The sequence below is a fragment of the Hyperolius riggenbachi genome, chromosome 1, assembly GCF_040937935.1.
Source record: "Hyperolius riggenbachi isolate aHypRig1 chromosome 1, aHypRig1.pri, whole genome shotgun sequence".
NCBI lineage: Eukaryota > Metazoa > Chordata > Amphibia > Anura > Hyperoliidae > Hyperolius > Hyperolius riggenbachi.
In genome coordinates this window covers 496,468,489-496,477,418 of record NC_090646.1, presented here as the reverse complement: position 1 = coordinate 496,477,418, position 8,930 = coordinate 496,468,489, and the positions used below count along the sequence as shown (strand labels likewise).

General features: G+C 41.5%; 1 protein-coding gene across 1 annotated transcript in view; it reads right to left on the bottom strand.

The window, feature by feature from the left end:
- The window catches only part of TANGO2 (transport and golgi organization 2 homolog), a 131,311-nt gene extending 124,894 nt beyond the window's left edge, over positions 1-6,417 (bottom strand). The window contains exon 1 of the mRNA XM_068271582.1: positions 6,328-6,417. The gene's annotated coding sequence lies outside the window, so the exon portion shown is untranslated. The remainder of the gene's footprint in view (positions 1-6,327) is intronic.
- Between the last annotated feature and the right edge of the window lie 2,513 nt (positions 6,418-8,930).

Here is an 8,930-nt window from a genome sequence, read left to right as displayed (position 1 = left end):
TAAGGGCTGGTTCAGATGGTCGGCTGCCAGCAGTTCGTTTAGTAGATACTAAATGCTTTTCTACTACCAAAAACCATTAAACATAGAAAACATTTTGTATCGGTTCTCGACATTGTCATGGTGTCATGTTTTGAGCCCCTAGGGAGACTCGGTACTGTGAACACAGCCGAGGCTACACGCAGCGTCTTGGAAAACGTACTTGACCGTGCACAAATGTGAACACCGCCTACCTATGGTAAATGCATTGAGATGAATGTTGCCATTCATCTCAATGTGGGACATGGTGGATCCCAGAAGTACATATCATGCACAGCCGCCAGCAGCTGCCCATCTGAACAAGCCCTAAACACCAAATTTTAGATACACAGAATATTCAATGGTTGAACTGAAAGTTTGCAAGAGGGTTATCGAATTTGAAGGAGGTGCCAGTTAATCAACAGCTTGAAAAGAGTACCTCTCCCATGTCGCATTAGTCACATGTCTGATTATCCCTTTACATAGCCACTGCTAACTTGTGATAGAACAAAGGGTGACCGCTGACCTATTACATAAAGGTGCAGTGACCACTGAAGCATTGAGGGAAGACAGTGGCGGCCTTTAGGGGTGGCAAGTGGGGCGATCGCCCCAGGCCCCGCACATGAAGAGGGCCCCGCATGTCATGCCCGCCATACAATGCTCATTTTGGTGGTGGTGAAGGAAAGGACTACAGAAGTTTAGCTGTTTGTGTTCTGAGCAGTGTGTCATTTACAAATACTCAGATGTTCCTATTTTGTTTTACACACCTTATATTTTGCACCGCCCCCCTTTTATTGCTTAGGTTTTCGTCTTCAGCATGCTTTACTGTACTATGCCGTTTGCATTTTTGTAATGAATTTCTGCACTGACATGAAGCTTGGTAAATGTCAGATTAAGGTAATGTGCAAAAGCCTCAGGCTGATGGTCCCAGGGGCATTTAGGTCAGTCAAGCATGGACTGGAGCTAGAGGGGGCTTAGGCTGGAGCTTCCAGACTGGCTGGGGATTGGTGCTAGGTTTCATGGGGAGCTAGGGATAGGTAGAGGCTAGCTGGGGAGCTAGGGATAGGTACAGTTTGATTACATTACGTATTATAATTGCTCCTGTATTGGTTGGCTTAGGGGCCTTTAACAAGTTTTTAAACAATAATAAGGCATACTGTTTGAGGTGGACAAGCCTGTGACTGTGGTGGTACGGTACATGGCCTACACTTATGGCTCTAGGCCCCGCATATGACACTCGCCCCAGGCCCCGCGTACTCTAAGGCCGGCTCTGGAAGACACAGTAAACATTGTAATAGAAACAACTGCTGACTGACTGCAGGAAGATGCAGTGACTACTAGTATGTCACAGGATGAAACATTTAATAGTAACACTCACAGGAGACAGAACAATTACTAATTTGTTGGAAGAATGAGCGCTGACAGCCCACCACTGGCACATTTAGGGATTTTGCCACTCACCCCATAAGCAGCTTTAGAATGGTTAACCTGGTGCTTGATAAACTGAGTGCTTGATAAAATCCCCTTTACAAGCTTTATTGAAATGACACCAGTAAATAGTCGTGACAAGTGAGAAAGAAAATAATATTTTAACCAGGATGACTTTTGTGATAACAAATATACTTTTCTCACTCTGGCCCATATGCAATTCACTTTTTCTCCTGAGTTTTATCCTAAGTGATATTTTTAAATTTGTTAATAGAATGCCTTTTAAGCCACCAGAAAGCAAGAAAATACGCAAAATAATGTTGATCGTACTTTTTCACCTACTTTTTGGTACTTTTTTTAGTGGAAAAGTGCTGGAAAGTTATTTGAAATTGAACATTAAAAATTAAAAAAAAACTCAAATGAAAAGCAGAATTGCATATGGCCCTCTATACTTAATCCACAGTAACACAAATGTTTATTACAGATGTGGTAGAAAAAAAAAACCCACAGCACAAATCAGTGATGATAAACAGTGAAGGTAGTGCTGCTTAAAGAGGAAATCCAGTGAAAATAACATAATGAACAAAAGTGCTTAATTTTTACAATTATTATGTATAAATGATTTAGTCAGTGTTTGCCCATTGTAAAATCTTTCCTCTCCCTGATTTACATTCTGACATATGGTGGTATTTTTACTGCTGGCAGGTGATGTCAGTGGAAGTAGCTGCTGCTTGTTTTTTTGGCAGTTGAAAACAGCTGTTATTTCCTACAATGCAACAAGGCTCTCACAGTGTGATGTCAGCACCATGGTCCTGACATCACACTGTGGGAGGGGTTTCAACACAATATCAGCCATATAGAGCCCCCTGATGTTCCGTTTGAGAAAAGGAAAAGATTTATCATGGGAAAGGGGGTATCAGCTACTGATTGGGATGAAGTTACATTCTTGGTCACGATTTCTATTTAAAGGCAGTCCCTGGATGACAAATGGCATAGGAACTGTGGGCTCATTCTTAAAGCAGATCCGATATGACAAACTAACTATAACAAGTAAATTATCTATATATCTTATCTAAAGGTTAGCTAGTTTACACAGCATATCTAGCCATAAACAGCTTCAAAAGTTTATGATTATTTATTCCTGTGATACAATGAGGGCAGCCATGTTCTGTTTGTTACATTGTCACAGGCTGAGGGCTGGAGATGGTATCAGCTTGCCTGTGTGTAAATTCAGTCCCTTCTCCTCCAGGTCTATATGCTGCAGTTGCAAATATAGTGCAATAAGCCACAAGCTGAATGTGTAGATTAAAAGCAGCCTGGGACTTTAGTGTGGAGATTAACAGCAGTGATGCTCAATGCCTGAAGTAATAAGCTGCTGTTGCAATCTTCCACAATAAGCCGCACTGTGCAAAGCAATTAGAATAAAGAAAATGAGCAGTTAAAATTTCTTGAGGGATATACTGTGCAGGCAAGCAGAAGTGCTACTCAATCTTGGGTGTGAAATATCCAACTGCAAGTCTAATGCTGGGCATACACGGGCCGATGCGCCCTTATCAATCGAGCCTCTGATGGCTTGATTGATAATTTCCGACAGGTCCAATGACCCGCCGGATCGATACCCCGCTCGATCCCCGCGGGCGGACAATAGTGGGGAATCGAGCGGAAGATAAGGAGCGCCCGCGGGGACAAGCGGGAATCGACCCGGTCGCCTGCAGGGACGAGTGGGGACGCGGCGGGAGTTGATCCGGCGGCTAATCGAGCCGCCGGGTCGACTCGTGTATGCCCAGCATAATACAATAAATCCCACAGACAGCATAAAGCTATATAGATAGGGATATAATGTGCACTGAAGACAAGTAGAAGTTTTACCCAATTCCTGGTTAACATATGCAAGTCTAGTACAATATGCTCTTCAGCACTTACCTGACGTTTTTTGTGAGAATCAGTCTGATATTGACAAAGAAGTTGCAACCCTCCGCTAGGTCTGCTGAGAAGATCTTTGCAGCCTAAATCTTCTTCTATACCTTTTCTTCTGACAAAACTATTATTTTCTGCCAAATCTTTGCTCAGGACTTGAAATGAAGATTTAGTGATCTTCCCATGCTATTCATTGCATCTGGCAGTTGTAGTTACTCTCCACAGACCAGGAAAAAAGCAAGAACTTTTCCCAGTTCACTTTAGCGGTGTTCGGCTTACCAAGCTCCCAATTCTCAAACATTTTAAACTGTTCGGCCAAACAGCCCTCAGACTGAGCTGAAGCAAATTCAAGCAAGTCTACGTTTGCATACATAAACATTTAATTTGTGCATAAGTATTCAACATTACTCATAATGACTAATAGTGATTATCTGGGGTGATATTCTTTTTTGTTTTTGAAAAGAGTAAAAATAAGAGTGAAGAGCATACCATGACACATAAACTAGTGAATGTTAGTAGTAACAACATTATAAGTTAAACTGCAGTACAGGAAAGCAACCACAAGATGTCACTGTAAAATGTAAAGTGCTGCAATGATCTGTATGGTGTTGTGTTTTCCTGCATTCATTCTCCCTGTTCCTCTGTTCCTAAGTAAGCTGTTTGATATTGAGATTGATGGTACAGAGGCAACAATAAGAATAAATATTTAAAAATGAAGATAGTGGTGGACTTACTTCTAGAATTCAGACACAGGTTGTGTAATTTCAGAACAGCGGTTCTTTATTAAAAAAACAGCCACAATCACTTCACATGTGATGCGTTTTGCGGGCGTACCCACTTCCTCAGGAAATAACGTGGAGCATATGTTTGTCCAGTCACTGTGCCTGGTGCTTCTGTAAGTAAGCCTGGCCTGGCGGCTAAGTAAGCTGTATTTCCTGATGATGGTGTATGATGTATCTCTGCATGTTTTTCTTAAGAGTTCTAACTTGTTATACTGGTTGCCTATCTGCATGTACACACCACTCTGCTCCATCAGTGAAGACACTGACACCCTGCTTTGTATGTATATGACAAAGTGATATTTTCAAGATCCATCAGACATTTCTTGAATATTTCAACCGATAAACAAGTACTTTTTTGGTGCCCTGTGGTTTCACTATTATTGTGTTGAAATAGCTTGACATTTCCAGCTGTCACACAGCTTGACATTCAAAAGCACAGTGTGGTTAAACTGCAAAACACTTGTCCTGAGTATAATTTAGTGGGCAAACTAACAAATTGGGATGAATGAACCAGCAGCAGGTTTTTCCTTATGTTCTGACAACTTCATTTTAAAGTATACCATTTCCCCTCCAGATTTTCCTTTTCATAAAACTGTCCAGAACTTACTTTGTGGCCTAGTTTTCTAGGACTCCTATTCTATTGAAATATATTATTGCTGTAAAAACTGCAAGCGCAACACAATTTATGGGGTGAAAGTAGCAACAGATGTTTCATAAGGCTTCTCACCATTCCTATTACGTGTCTAGCAAACCAAGTCCTGTATTAAAGCCAGAGAACCCAGCTGCCGCTACCCAGAAACAGCTGAACACCTTGCACACTTTCCAATATAAATGACTGCATGCACTAAGAGCTATGCACATAGCTAATACGCATAAAATGTTCAGAAAAATGGTAGTCTCTTTAAACTTAATGTCTGTTTTTTAGTGTTTGTAGATTTTAATGTGGAAGTAAATAATTGTATGGGACTTCTGAGTTTTTATCACGTAATAATATGCTTCATATGTCTTTTAAAGATAGTAACTAAAATAGCCATAATAGTATTTTTTCTGTCTGTGTCTTTTTCGATCTACAGAATGGAGTTTAAGTGCATTGGCTAGTCACTCACCTGACAAATTAAGGGCATTAAGGCCCCTGAGCAACCTTAAGCTGTCTACACACCTTTTAGGAACATATATGTACAAATACTATGCTGGGGGGAACATCTATGGCCTTCTATACTGGGAGGGGGGGGGGGGGGTGTTGGCATCTGGCTACCTATATTGTGGAGTCATCTAGCTCTCTTCAGCACAGTTAATCAGATGTGTCCCCAGTAATGACATCCATCTCCCCAGCATACATAGCCAGACGTGCCCACAGTATTAGCAGCCCCTCTCCAGTACAGACATCCAGATGTGCCCCCAATATTAGCAGCCCCCTCCCTAGCATAGATAGCCAGAAGCACCACCAATACTAGCAGTTAGTGACCTAACTATGTACTTTGTAAAGCACTACAGATGATATATATATATATATATATATATATTTTTTTTTTTTTTTTTTGCTTATCCATAACCTCATCTCTCACTAGGTAAACTAGGACTCACTTATTGTGATATTTTAGTTCCAAACTTGCATAAACAAATCATAATAAGGAAGTAACACTTTGTCTTTGAACTTTTGCCTCCTTATTACAATATATAATGTGGTTGAAAATCTGGAGTAGAAGTCGGACTGTTAGCCACAGCAATCTTCTATGCTCCTTTCAAAGATGAAACCTGAATGATTGCTTTGGGCATACACTCTATCTTACTCCAGTTCTCATAAACCAGCTGCAAGGTTTATTTAAAATGTGCAAGTAATACATTATGTATTCCAAACATTTAAGCATGATAAATGGACGTATACAAAAAAAAAAAAAAAAAAACACAACAAAAAAAACTAACTTAAAGGACCTCATTCAAATATAGTCTGCTGTATATAATAAACCACAACAATCAAATGAGTCAATTTAAATCTCCATCTGTGATTTGCAAGTGCATGTATAAATCTTATAGGCTGCTGTGATGCAAAGCAGACTTCCTTGTCTCAGGACTGCACAGTCGAGGGACAATCAGTGTATATCTCTATAATTCTTTTATCAGTGATTAAAAAAAACAACAACTTCTGCATCAAAGTGTCTTTAAACAAAGAAAAGAGCCTGATTACCTTGCGATGTTGTGTCCCGATGCCTCTGCTTCCTCAACTCTCCTTTAAAATGATCTGCTAAGGTTGAGAAAACTGTTTGAAAGTGTAACAATGCAACAGCTGGACTGGTACAGTTGAGCAATGGGTCTGGAGTTCAAGAAGCAACAGCAGTTACAAAATGTTCTTATCTTTCTAATTAAAATCATCTCAAAGGGCATTTGGAAAGAAAATCATATTGCCTGCACAGCTGATTTCCCTAAGACTGTGATTTTAAAGTGGCGATGCTGCTGGGAATATATCTGCGAAACATAACGTTCTGTTTGTTGTTCCAGAACTTAACATTTGTTCTTATTGGTAAAAGGATTAAAATGTTGACAGTAATGAAATGTCTTGTCCTTCTATTTAATGCTGGACTGACACCAAAAAAATAATGCCATATTTATGAACACGTCCACAATGAGTGAAATCAAGGTTTATAAGCCCCTATTGCTCAACTCAGTGCTCTTGGGCCACAAGCCCCTCAAAGGATAGCAGAGGTGAATTTAAAAATTGTTCTTTTACTTACCTGGGGCTTCTCTCAGCCCCCGTAGGGTTGTGTGCCTCTAGCAGTCCACCTGGTCCTCCACCTCGCTCAGCTGTTTCAGGCCGCTACCCACTTGAGTCATTTGAGTCGCACAGTACTGCACATGCGCTTGCCCAGCCAGGCATCCTTGATCGTGCTCCTGTAACTGGAAGTGCTCTGCCCATGCACACTGCATCAAGCCTCATATGCTATGGGAGCGCAATCAAGGACTCCGACAAATCGACTGCAGGGGTGGACCGGACAGCTGAGTGAGGAAGAGGACTGGGAGGACCTAGTGAATGACTTTGAGCAATGGCCAAGAACATTGCTCATCCCACTTACTCCACCAGCCAGTCATTCCCACGCTGCTCCGCCACCATGCATAGAATAGAACACATTGCTCGCTAACAAGGGAGCACCACATCTGCTCAGCTTCTGCCCTGCAAAGTTGCTTGAGTGGTCGGGACTTCATCCCCATCAGGTGACATTGACTTAGCATGCTTACGGGCCCTTAGTGCCTACTCTGCAGCCCTCAAACTAACCCATGAGAAACAATTCCAGTAACAAGCTAGCTGTCAAAGCACATTCTTTGAGAACACAGAGTGAGGGCTGTTTCTAGTATTGATGGAGTTCTAGCAGCAACCCACTCTCTCAACCTCCCAATAATAATATGTAAATATCTGATGGATAAATAATCACTTAAAACTGAGCAAAACCACCTATTCATCATGTGTCCTTTGATAGTTTTGACCTTAACTTCTTCCAAACCACTATTTCTATCATTTCCCCAAAGGCCTGTTTTCTGTTAGTTCTGCAATATGTTTCAGCAGCAGGTGACAGCACAGATGCATTTCTTTCTTTTTTTTTTTCTCAATCAAAATGAAAGTTTATTGAACACATAAATTCAACAAAATATCATACCATATTTCTTCCATAGTACCACATAGTAGAAAGCAGTAAGATGGAATCATTTTGTAAGACAAAAAGGCATAATAATGCAACTCACAGTTCAGATTCATACCATATAAATTTGAAATAAAAAAACAAAACAGTTGGCCACCATGGGGAAAGGGAAGAACTCATTGAAATGTATTAATCCTACATAATCTAAGAGTAGATTTGAGTGCTGAAAAGCTCTAACCTTCCTCCCACTAAATCAAAATCAGCTGCTTGGGCATATCCAACCAGTGATGCCGTATCTTTTAAAGGGGAACTCCAGTGAAAATAATGTAATGAACAAAACTGCTTAATTTTTACAATATCGGTAATTATGGTTAGAGGATTTAGTCAGTGTTTGCCCATTGTAAAATCTTTCCTCTCCCCGATTTACATTCTGATATTTATCACATTTTTAACATTTTTACTGCTGGCAGGTGATGTCAGTGGAAGTAGCTACTCCTTGCTTTTTTTGGCAGTTGGAAACAGCTGTTATTTCCCACAATGCAACAAGGCTCCCACAGTGTGATGTCAGCACCATGGTCCTGGCATCACACTGTGGGAGGGGTTTTACCACAATATCAGCCATACAGGGCTTACTGGTAATGCCTAGACAACTATGAAGATCTGCCAGAGTGAGTATATTAAATTATGAGGTTGCTGGTTAAATTATTATCTCTGTCCTGCATGTGTCTAGAAAGGCAATAGTTCCCATGGCTACAGGGAAAGTTTGTTTTCTTTTACTGGTTTAACGGAGACCCTATATGTATTTCCAAGATTTGATTATAGAGTTTAAAGGGAAGGTTCAGGGAAACGTTTAAAAAATAAAAATCCATATCCACTAACCTGGGGCTTCCTCCAGCCCGTGGCAGGCAGGAGGTGCCCTCGCCGCCGCTCCAGAGGCTTCCGGTCGTCTTCGGTGGCCGACCCGACCTGGCCAGGCCGGCTGCTAGGTCGGGCTCTTCTGCGCTCCAAGGACGGGCTCTTCTGCGTCCCACGCGGGCGTGCTGACGTCATCGGACGTCCTCCGGGCTTTACTGCGCAGGCGCAGAACTACTGCGCCTGCGCAGTACAGCCCGGAGGACGTCCGATGACGTCAGCGCGCCTGCGTGGGACACATAAGAGC